This window comes from Ceratina calcarata, unplaced genomic scaffold (genome assembly GCF_001652005.2).
Source record: "Ceratina calcarata isolate Rehan_Ccalc_2016 unplaced genomic scaffold, ASM165200v1 scaffold582.2, whole genome shotgun sequence".
NCBI classification, from domain to species: Eukaryota; Metazoa; Arthropoda; class Insecta; order Hymenoptera; family Apidae; genus Ceratina; species Ceratina calcarata.
Window position 1 is genome coordinate 41,890 of NW_017177041.1, and position 8,991 is coordinate 50,880.

An 8,991-nucleotide genomic window follows, 5' to 3' on the forward strand; every position below is an offset into this window, starting at 1 on the left:
TTTCACATGTTCGTGATGACAATAGCTAAATCAACTTATTTAATATAATTTCTACATAGATAGCAAATTAGTATAGGCTGTTATCGAAATCGTGGTACAACCGGTAGGAAGGATGATTCCTTACATAAAACTGAGTTGAAAATAGTATACATATAACAAAGTTCTTCCGAGGTGTAATTTTCTAGAAAAATGAATTTGAAAACTTATTAATTACGCGTGTACTTGAACAAAATCTGCTCCGTTTGCTTCATCGTAATATGAATAATATCACTGAGGCGTTCGATTGTTCAAAAGATCAAAGACTATTTTGATTGAAAAATTCTTTCAATTCTATATCCTTTTTGAGATTGTCCTCTTTCCACAGGCACAAGCTTTTAATCGTTTTCGTATTTTGTGGATGATCCTTTTACGCAACTACGATACGTTGCACATGCAGAAGTGCGCGTGATAGGACAGACTGTATAGAGACCAGATGACGAAAATGGAGCGTTCACAAAATCAAATCAGCCCACATGAACGTAGTATGCAAATCAACGGGAAGGCTGACGCATGATACAATTGGCTCAAAGCTTCATTCGAAATCATCGATGGAAATCTCGTTCAGTGTGTAGTTACTTAATGAATAGATATGCAACCACGAATCCGCCGCCTTCGTTCTATCCCCAACCGAAATATGAAACGTTTGCTCCTGATGAACTTAGTTAACTAGCTTATGCCTCATGTCCCGTTCTGCTTCCATCGTTTACGCAAATGTAGCTTAATTATTGAGAATTGTAAGCACTATAGAGATCTTTAGTTTAACACGTGTTTCTGATGAGAAAATCTATTCCCGGAATTGTGGGATCGAACATTTTCAATTCGATAAGATATAGAAAATTTATTGATGCGTACTTATTATTATTTTCAGTAAATCATTAAATGTGTCCAATTATTAATAAAAGTCACTGTAAGTATACTATAAGCACAAATAATATGCAGATTATGACGCATTTATAATGTAGATAATATGAAACATGTGGAAATGTTTGAAACTTACAACTCTAATGATATGATAATTTTCACACGATTTTATATGGAATCGCTGAAATCGCGATCAAACAGAGCGAAATTCGACGAATCCATCCTATTCGCAAACACTTTCGCAGTACCATCAGCGCAACAATAGTTAAGCGTAATATCTGACCAAACTCTGCACAAGCGACAGAGCGTGAGAGAAATTTGCCAAGAACTTTAATGGAAACACAGAAAATATACCAGGATTTTAATTACGATCATGTGCTATTCTCGTTCACAGACGCGCAGCAGTGAAATTTTAATACGCACATGGCTCCGACTGTAATCTGGCAGAATTGATTTCAGTTTTAGCTCTCATCTGTTCCCCGGTTTCTCTTAAAACGAATTTAGTCCTCGTCCGTCATACGGACGAGCAGCGCAAAATGAAATTGATGACATAATTCTCATGAATTCGCCTGTTATTCATTATACATATCACTCATGGTATGACAAAGAAGTGTGAACTTCTAGCTACATAAAAAAGAAAAAAAATTGAGGCACATTTTCTTTAAACATTATAGTACTATAGAAACTTCGTTCGACAATTTCTTCTTTTTACCTCATAGTGAAATATACATGTTCTCGGTATTCGCTAGTAGATTTGAGTCCCTCTGAATGTTGAAATTTTAGGGCGTGAAACATCGAACTAAACAATTCTATCCGGTCCAGTTCGCGGTGTTTAAGGTCATCGTTGCGGTAATTGCGTAATAGTTAGGTTTCTGTAGAATGACGTATGAGTACATTATGTGGTAACCATAGTACGTTCGATAATAAAGGGTTAATAGCGCGTTCCGAACAGCACCCGTTGTGTCGCAGCTGGTAATCGCAACATTTTGACAAAGAAAACTATTAGTTAAAAATCAAAGCAAATAATCAGTTTTTTAGTTATCCGACAACTGTCTGAACGGTATCTTATAGTGAGAAGCCTCCTTAAGGAGTATAATCGCTCTCTATCTCCTGAACAATGCCAATGATCGGGACCTAATATCGATAGCGTGAAATAGAAGGCTGAAGGAAGCTGGGAAGCCATCCAGAGGATCCAGAAAATACGAGCCATCGTGGATTAGAGACTCTCCATACTCTCTGGGAATTGTGTTATTATTAAGATAAGTTAAAATATTATGTTATATATATTATATTTGCTATCGATGATAATGTACGGATTCTTTCTTGTATTGACCTAATTATCCATTGTACGTGTCCCTTTCAAGAAGGGTAACATTTGTTATTTCTTTTTCATGGTCTATTAAATGTTGAACATTATAAAGTGAGAATATCGAAACGAGATTGTTACAAAGCCATAAAATGTGCATTAATGTAATGTAGAATAATATGCAGTATTTTTAAGGTAAATATAATATTTAATTACTCCGTTGCTCTTGCCTTCGAGGCAATTTCCTGCTTCATTAACAACAATCAGGATATTATCTATGATAACTGAATATTATTTATTCACCTGCATGAGAAGCAGAAACGCGATCATAACGGAGATGGAATACAACGACCCGTTCAAAATGGTCGCGACGGGAGCGATACAGCCTCGAGCGTAGAGGTTCTTGAAAAATTAGGTTCTTAGAAATCCGGTTCAGTATTTGGCAGTTAATGTAGTCACCACGTGACTACGTAGGATTTTGTAGTAAGATTTTGAAGTGGGAAATGGAAAAATGAGTTCTATTGGCAAAGATTTTGGAAGGAAGAGCCAAAGGTGACTGTCTAAAAGTAACGATTTTTTGTAAATTTTTCTAGCCTCAGATGACGTGATCAGGAAATTTCGTGCACACCCGGCCTTAGTGTATTAGGCAATCAACTTATGAAGTAAATAGAAACAAAATGCTAATGACCTTGACACAACAAAATGTCTTTCAACATCTAAACCGAATTCAAGCAAGCATCGATCAAGTCTTCCGGTTTCATGGCTGACCGTAAAAATCGATAGAAACGGTGAAGCATTGTCCCGATGAATTTCTCAACGCGTAAAACTGTCGCATGGACATGTTTAAAGTAGTTGCGTCCGGATTAATCGATCGACGATTGTAATACATTTACTTTGGAGACGGGTTCTCAGTCTACAGAATAAAACTTTTGCGAAGAAAATGGAAAAAACTGAACCCGACGAGAAGATAAGCCGAGGCGATGCTACGCGGAGTTTTCTCCTAAGTGGAAGTTCATCGCTGAGTTCGTCTTTTCGATAGATTTCATCGTTATTCCTGGTTTATTGGTGAATCGAGACGAGGCACTAAATTGCTCATTTCCGCGGGTTGATCGACACCAGGAACAAAGAAACCTTTAGCGAATCGAGAAACAGTGGAGCTTTGAATGTCTCTGAGCACTGAGATAGCGATAACTAGTTCTCTGAGAGGGAAATCGAGATATTCGATGAGTGAAGTGAAAATGAAAATACTGAAAGATGAGTATACAGTTAAGAGCAAAATTGAACACACGATATTTAAAAAAAACATAAACCTTTTAAAATCGGACTAAACCGCCTGAGTTTTTTTTTGAATAGTCAGGTGGATTAGTTTATCATACATAGTATAACTAGGTCCTACCGGCGTGTCTGCGGCACGCCGCCGCCTTCCTTAGCTAGTGCTTCCGGATGGGTTCGCCTTGCTTAGGTGACCGGACGTATATGTATACATAGTAGTGGATGTATACAAACGACTGGGAAAAAATTAAAATTTACAGAAATAGTAAGTAAAAATGTGAATTTTGCGTTTTTCAATTTTTTATTCGAATTTGTAATAAAAATTTAAACAACACATCTCGACTTACATGAGTATGTGCTGAAAGTTGAAATTCATCGATATCGAAAGAAACGACAAGCATTGACACGTGCAGATTTTTGGCCAAAAGTCGTAAAATTTGTGACTTTTACAATTTTACTTAACTGTAGCTCGTAACAATGATAACGAATTTCAATGAAATTTTCAACATATACTATTCTCATGTAAGTAGATAGTCAAAATGTGTTGTTTAAACTTGTATTTTAAGCCCGAATAAAAAAGTTGAAAAACACGCTCTTCACATGTTGAATAAGAATGTTTTCGCATCTATTGTTTTGTATGGTTGGCGCGAATATGTATGAATAGATAGTGTTATATGTATGCGATTCGCGCGGATGAACCCGTTCTTTCCAATTGAGAACGTGACTTCAGTTTCTCCTTATCCTCTAAGTGCAATGGTGCTACTACTTTATTAATCTGTGCAAATCTTTTCAATCTCATATTAATTTCAATAAATATTATTCTCAAATCGAATACTTGTTTTAAAATCACATTCTTCCTTAGGATTTCTACCAATTTTAATTTTTTCGCTATCTCTTGTGCACGTAATTTAACAAACTAATCCGCCTGGCTACTGAGAAAAACTCAGGTCGTCTTGTCCGATTTTAAAAAAGTAATTTAATTTTAAATAGTGTGTGTTTAGTTTTGATCTTAACTGCAATTGTACAGTAAATACGGAGCTTTCCTTATTAATGGAAAAATGGTAAAGGAACTGAGGGAAACAGTTCAATTTATTTATAGTAGAAACTTGGAATATTGAACATCATACAATTATCACAGTAATTCGCCTAAAAGACATTCAGATCGGCCATCGTCAAACCTGACCGAAAGAGACAAAGAAAAATAGCACTGTATCCGCTCATTACGTTCAGGAAAGGTTTGGTTCTTCGTGTAGAAATCGACGACGTTTCGCGGAAGAAGAAAAAGTTCTGTGACAAAAAGTTAATCCTGCGCTCATTCCGATAACGCGGACTGAATTTATACTGTCAGTCGCGTAGTAAAAAGCGTAGAAACTTGAGGGCGTCAAAATGAAATCCCGAAAGGATTAGGAAAGCACACGTTTCGTTCCGGTTCGCGGATGACGAGGGTGCTGTTCTTTCGAAGGTTGCTCATTGAAAAAACGAGCCGATCGGTATGGATGCCAGCCAAAGAGCAATATATTTGCTACAACTGTAAGCGCGAAGGATTCTACAAGAAACTTGGATATTTTCATACTCGGCAGTGTTGTATAAAAATGATGTCCATGTTGATGGATACAGAAAACGTGGGTTTAACAGTTTCGCGAGAAGGAATGCAATTTACGAGGAGCGCTTTAGATTTCACGATTGAAGCAGCTACAATGGAAGCATGAATATTGATGGTGTCGAGAGGTGCGAATGAAAATGATGCACAAGAAGGTCTGCGTAATGAGTTATTCAAAGTTTGTTTATCCGCTGCTCCATCGAATTCGAAGTCATCAAAGTCCTTTGCATATAAACACGGTCACCTCTTATTAAAATGCAGTATTTACAAATCCGCTTTGTCTGTTTTCCATTTTTTCGTTTTATTACGTCAGCTTAAAATCAATGATGGTACAATAAATGTACTAAATTTATAATTCGTTAAAAGATGAAGTGTGTTGAAATTGAAGAAATATGGAGATAAGAAGAAAAATCAATCTTTGCTCTGTCTTCGAACACAAAACTTGGTCATCAAGTCGAGTTATTCTTATGCCATGTAGAATACAATGGGATGAAAATTTTGGATTTCAAGATGAAAGACAGCAAATTTTGCGGCAATTAATCTTATAGAACTATAATAACTGAGACTAGACATCTCTTTAAACTCTGTGGAAAATGTTTATATTATTATGCAAATGTCCATGTTGATGGATACAGAAAACGTGGGTTTAACAGTTTCGCGAGAAGGAATGCAATTTACGAGGAGCGCTTTAGATTTCACGATTGAAGCAGCTACAATGGAAGCATGAATATTGATGGTGTCGAGAGGTGCGAATGAAAATGATGCACAAGAAGGTCTGCGTAATGAGTTATTCAAAGTTTGTTTATCCGCTGCTCCATCGAATTCGAAGTCATCAAAGTCCTTTGCATATAAACACGGTCACCTCTTATTAAAATGCAGTATTTACAAATCCGCTTTGTCTGTTTTCCATTTTTTCGTTTTATTACGTCAGCTTAAAATCAATGATGGTACAATAAATGTACTAAATTTATAATTCGTTAAAAGATGAAGTGTGTTGAAATTGAAGAAATATGGAGATAAGAAGAAAAATCAATCTTTGCTCTGTCTTCGAACACAAAACTTGGTCATCAAGTCGAGTTATTCTTATGCCATGTAGAATACAATGGGATGAAAATTTTGGATTTCAAGATGAAAGACAGCAAATTTTGCGGCAATTAATCTTATAGAACTATAATAACTGAGACTAGACATCTCTTTAAACTCTGTGGAAAATGTTTATATTATTATGCAATCCGCTCGGTTTATTTATTCGTGATTTTTAGTATCTTAACAATTAATTTGAGAACAATGAATACATGTATTACAAAATTATGTAATATATCGATTATTTTGGCGGGCATTTGGGTTCGGATTCGAACTGTGCCGGGAGTGGTGATGACTGCACGATCGGAGAAGCAGTTAGTCCTATTGACATGAGTAGCAAACCGATTCGAGAATGCAGAAGCTGCACGAGACAGCGGACGCACTCGAGGAAATGCTTCGGCGGCTCTGCCAGGTTGGACAATCGATTCCCGAAGAAAACTGGGGAACCCGGAACTCGGTGTATGGGAACGTTGACAAACAATCGCGAACTGGCACGATCGACTCAGCTGGACTCTTTACCCTTCCCACGCTCTTTCGCTCGGGCTACTCTCTAAGTTGAAATTCGATTTTGCACACCAAAAGCCTCGAAAGTCTGATTCCTCTCTAAAACGTAATTTCAACGCGTTCGTCGTCGAACTAATTTAAACCGAGAACATTCCGAGGTCCAAAATAAAATTATAGTTATTGACCCCATGAATAAAAATCAGTTGAGATTCAAATATCAATTTTTAATTAAAGGAATTTTTCCTAATAAGAAAACACAATAAAATATTATTTTAATTGGTTATACACACCGATTGAAAATAAGAAAACTCATTAAAACTTGTGCATTCGCCTAACGCCACTAGCAGCACTAATTATAGGTACCCTTTTACTCTTTCTCATGCCACGACTAAAAGCAATTAAAATGGTGTTACGAAAACTCACGCCCTGGAGGAAATAAAGATTGAAAGGTTCCGGAAAATTTAGGTCAAATTGATAGTCGAAGGTCTAAGGACTTCAATATCGGCGGCTCAGAATTGAGGATTTAATCGGAGAAATTTCACGAATCCTTAGCTGAAATATACCCTTACATTTAAGAAGTAAGGATTTCAAATATGGCAAGGCCAGAAGACTGGTGCGTCATCAAAGACAAATTATTCTAATTGTCAAATCACGGCAAGACTTAAAAAAATCATTAATAAAAGACATTTCGCTGGTTTCGTTTAAACATTTCAATTTAGCCTCGATTACATGTTCGCCGTTTCGCAAATATTTCACACTAGGACTTGCATGTTACGTGAACGAATGTAACATACTTAAGAAATAAGTAACAACATTATAAATTACAGATTATACTCTGTAATTTATAAAGTTGTTAGTTATTTCATTGAATATGCTGCATCTATTCAGTGAGCATAACAAACGACTAATTGCTTCCTTTTCTCTGATATTTAATCAATTTCTTAGTTGCTCTTGTTTTGTTTTAATCCTATTTCTCTTCACAAACGTGGCATACGGCCGCGGCAACGCACGAGGCGGTTATCGCGCTCCTGCCCGCCTTGTATACGAATACACTGATTGGTTCCGGTTTTTTGTTAACAACTCGTCAACCACGCCTCGGACAACTTTTTTGCAAAGGAAAAAGTTGTTTAAAATCACCATGGCTCCTCCCAATTTCAAGGCCTAAAACTAGTTCTGGGACACCCTGTATGTATTTCAGCAAACCGTTACTGCTTCGTCCATTTGAAATTGAATAAACATGCTCCGCTTTTAAATGTTGTACTATTTCGCGTTTCTTCACTTTCTCCCTTCTTCACTTCCTGTTGTTAGTTTTTGTCAACGGTTTTAAAGGAGAAAAGATACAGTAAGATAATAAAATCTAACGAATCAAAAGAATTTGTTAGCTTTCTAAGAATATACGCAAGTTATAACTTTCGGACGTTAAGAAAAGAAGGATCGAGTGTACTTTAGAACGTAGCGCGATGTTATTCAGTTTTATCACTGTGACAAGTCGCTTCACAAACACCTCCCAATGAATCGTATGTGTGGTATGTAAGCAAGCTTGATTTACTGCTGTCACGGTACTTTTAGCGATGACTTCAATTTAAGTGAAAAGCACTGATACTTGGTTTGACAATGTAATCCAAGAAGCGAATTTTCTCATGACCTTCACTCTCTACCATCGTACCGGAGAACTTCGGAAAAGAACACTAAAGCTGTTTTCACGTTGTCGTTCATGGAGGAACTGCTTCCTAACCGAGTACTTGTCATGGTAATCAAATGGAAGCCACTGACTAGGTCCGTTCCAGATTGCCTCGTTCAATTAGCATACATACGATGACTACCTGCACCTCGCTCTTCTTGATCCTCCTGTCCCGTCTCTTCCGAAACTGAAATAGCCACCCGCACGTTAATTAATTCCACTCATGTGTTCTTCGTAAACGTTCCTCCTGAATTCGTCTGAATTTGTCTGCCATTTTCGGAGATAAATAGGTGGTTCAAGTGTTCTATTTAGAACTTTACAGGTTATTTTTATACCAGCTTCTCCCTGCGTACCGTAGGGACTCGGCCACCGTCCGCAACTATGTTCTTCGAACAGGTTGTCCGTGCTAAGGCGGACGGATACACACAGACACACATACAAATGATGTTTAGTAGTAGTGAATTAGAATAATTCACGTTATCTGTAATTATAATGCAAAAAGAATATAGATTTATACAATCAAGTTGTCACTGTATTTGTTCTTATTGACAAATCTACTATTTGCGAAGTAATCCTTGTTACTACTGGTTTCTACTTCGGAGGGCTTTCTCTAAAGATAGTGCAGAAGTACTTAAAGATGTACCT

At 36.9% G+C, this 8,991-nt stretch overlaps 1 long non-coding RNA gene across 1 annotated transcript in view; it reads right to left on the bottom strand.

The window, feature by feature from the left end:
* Nucleotides 1–8,419, bottom strand: part of LOC113464895 (uncharacterized) — a 10,285-nt gene extending 1,866 nt beyond the window's left edge. Inside the window, exon 1 of the long non-coding RNA XR_003389759.1 lies at nucleotides 8,332–8,419. This is a non-coding gene — a long non-coding RNA (uncharacterized LOC113464895). The remainder of the gene's footprint in view (nucleotides 1–8,331) is intronic.
* Between the last annotated feature and the right edge of the window lie 572 nt (nucleotides 8,420–8,991).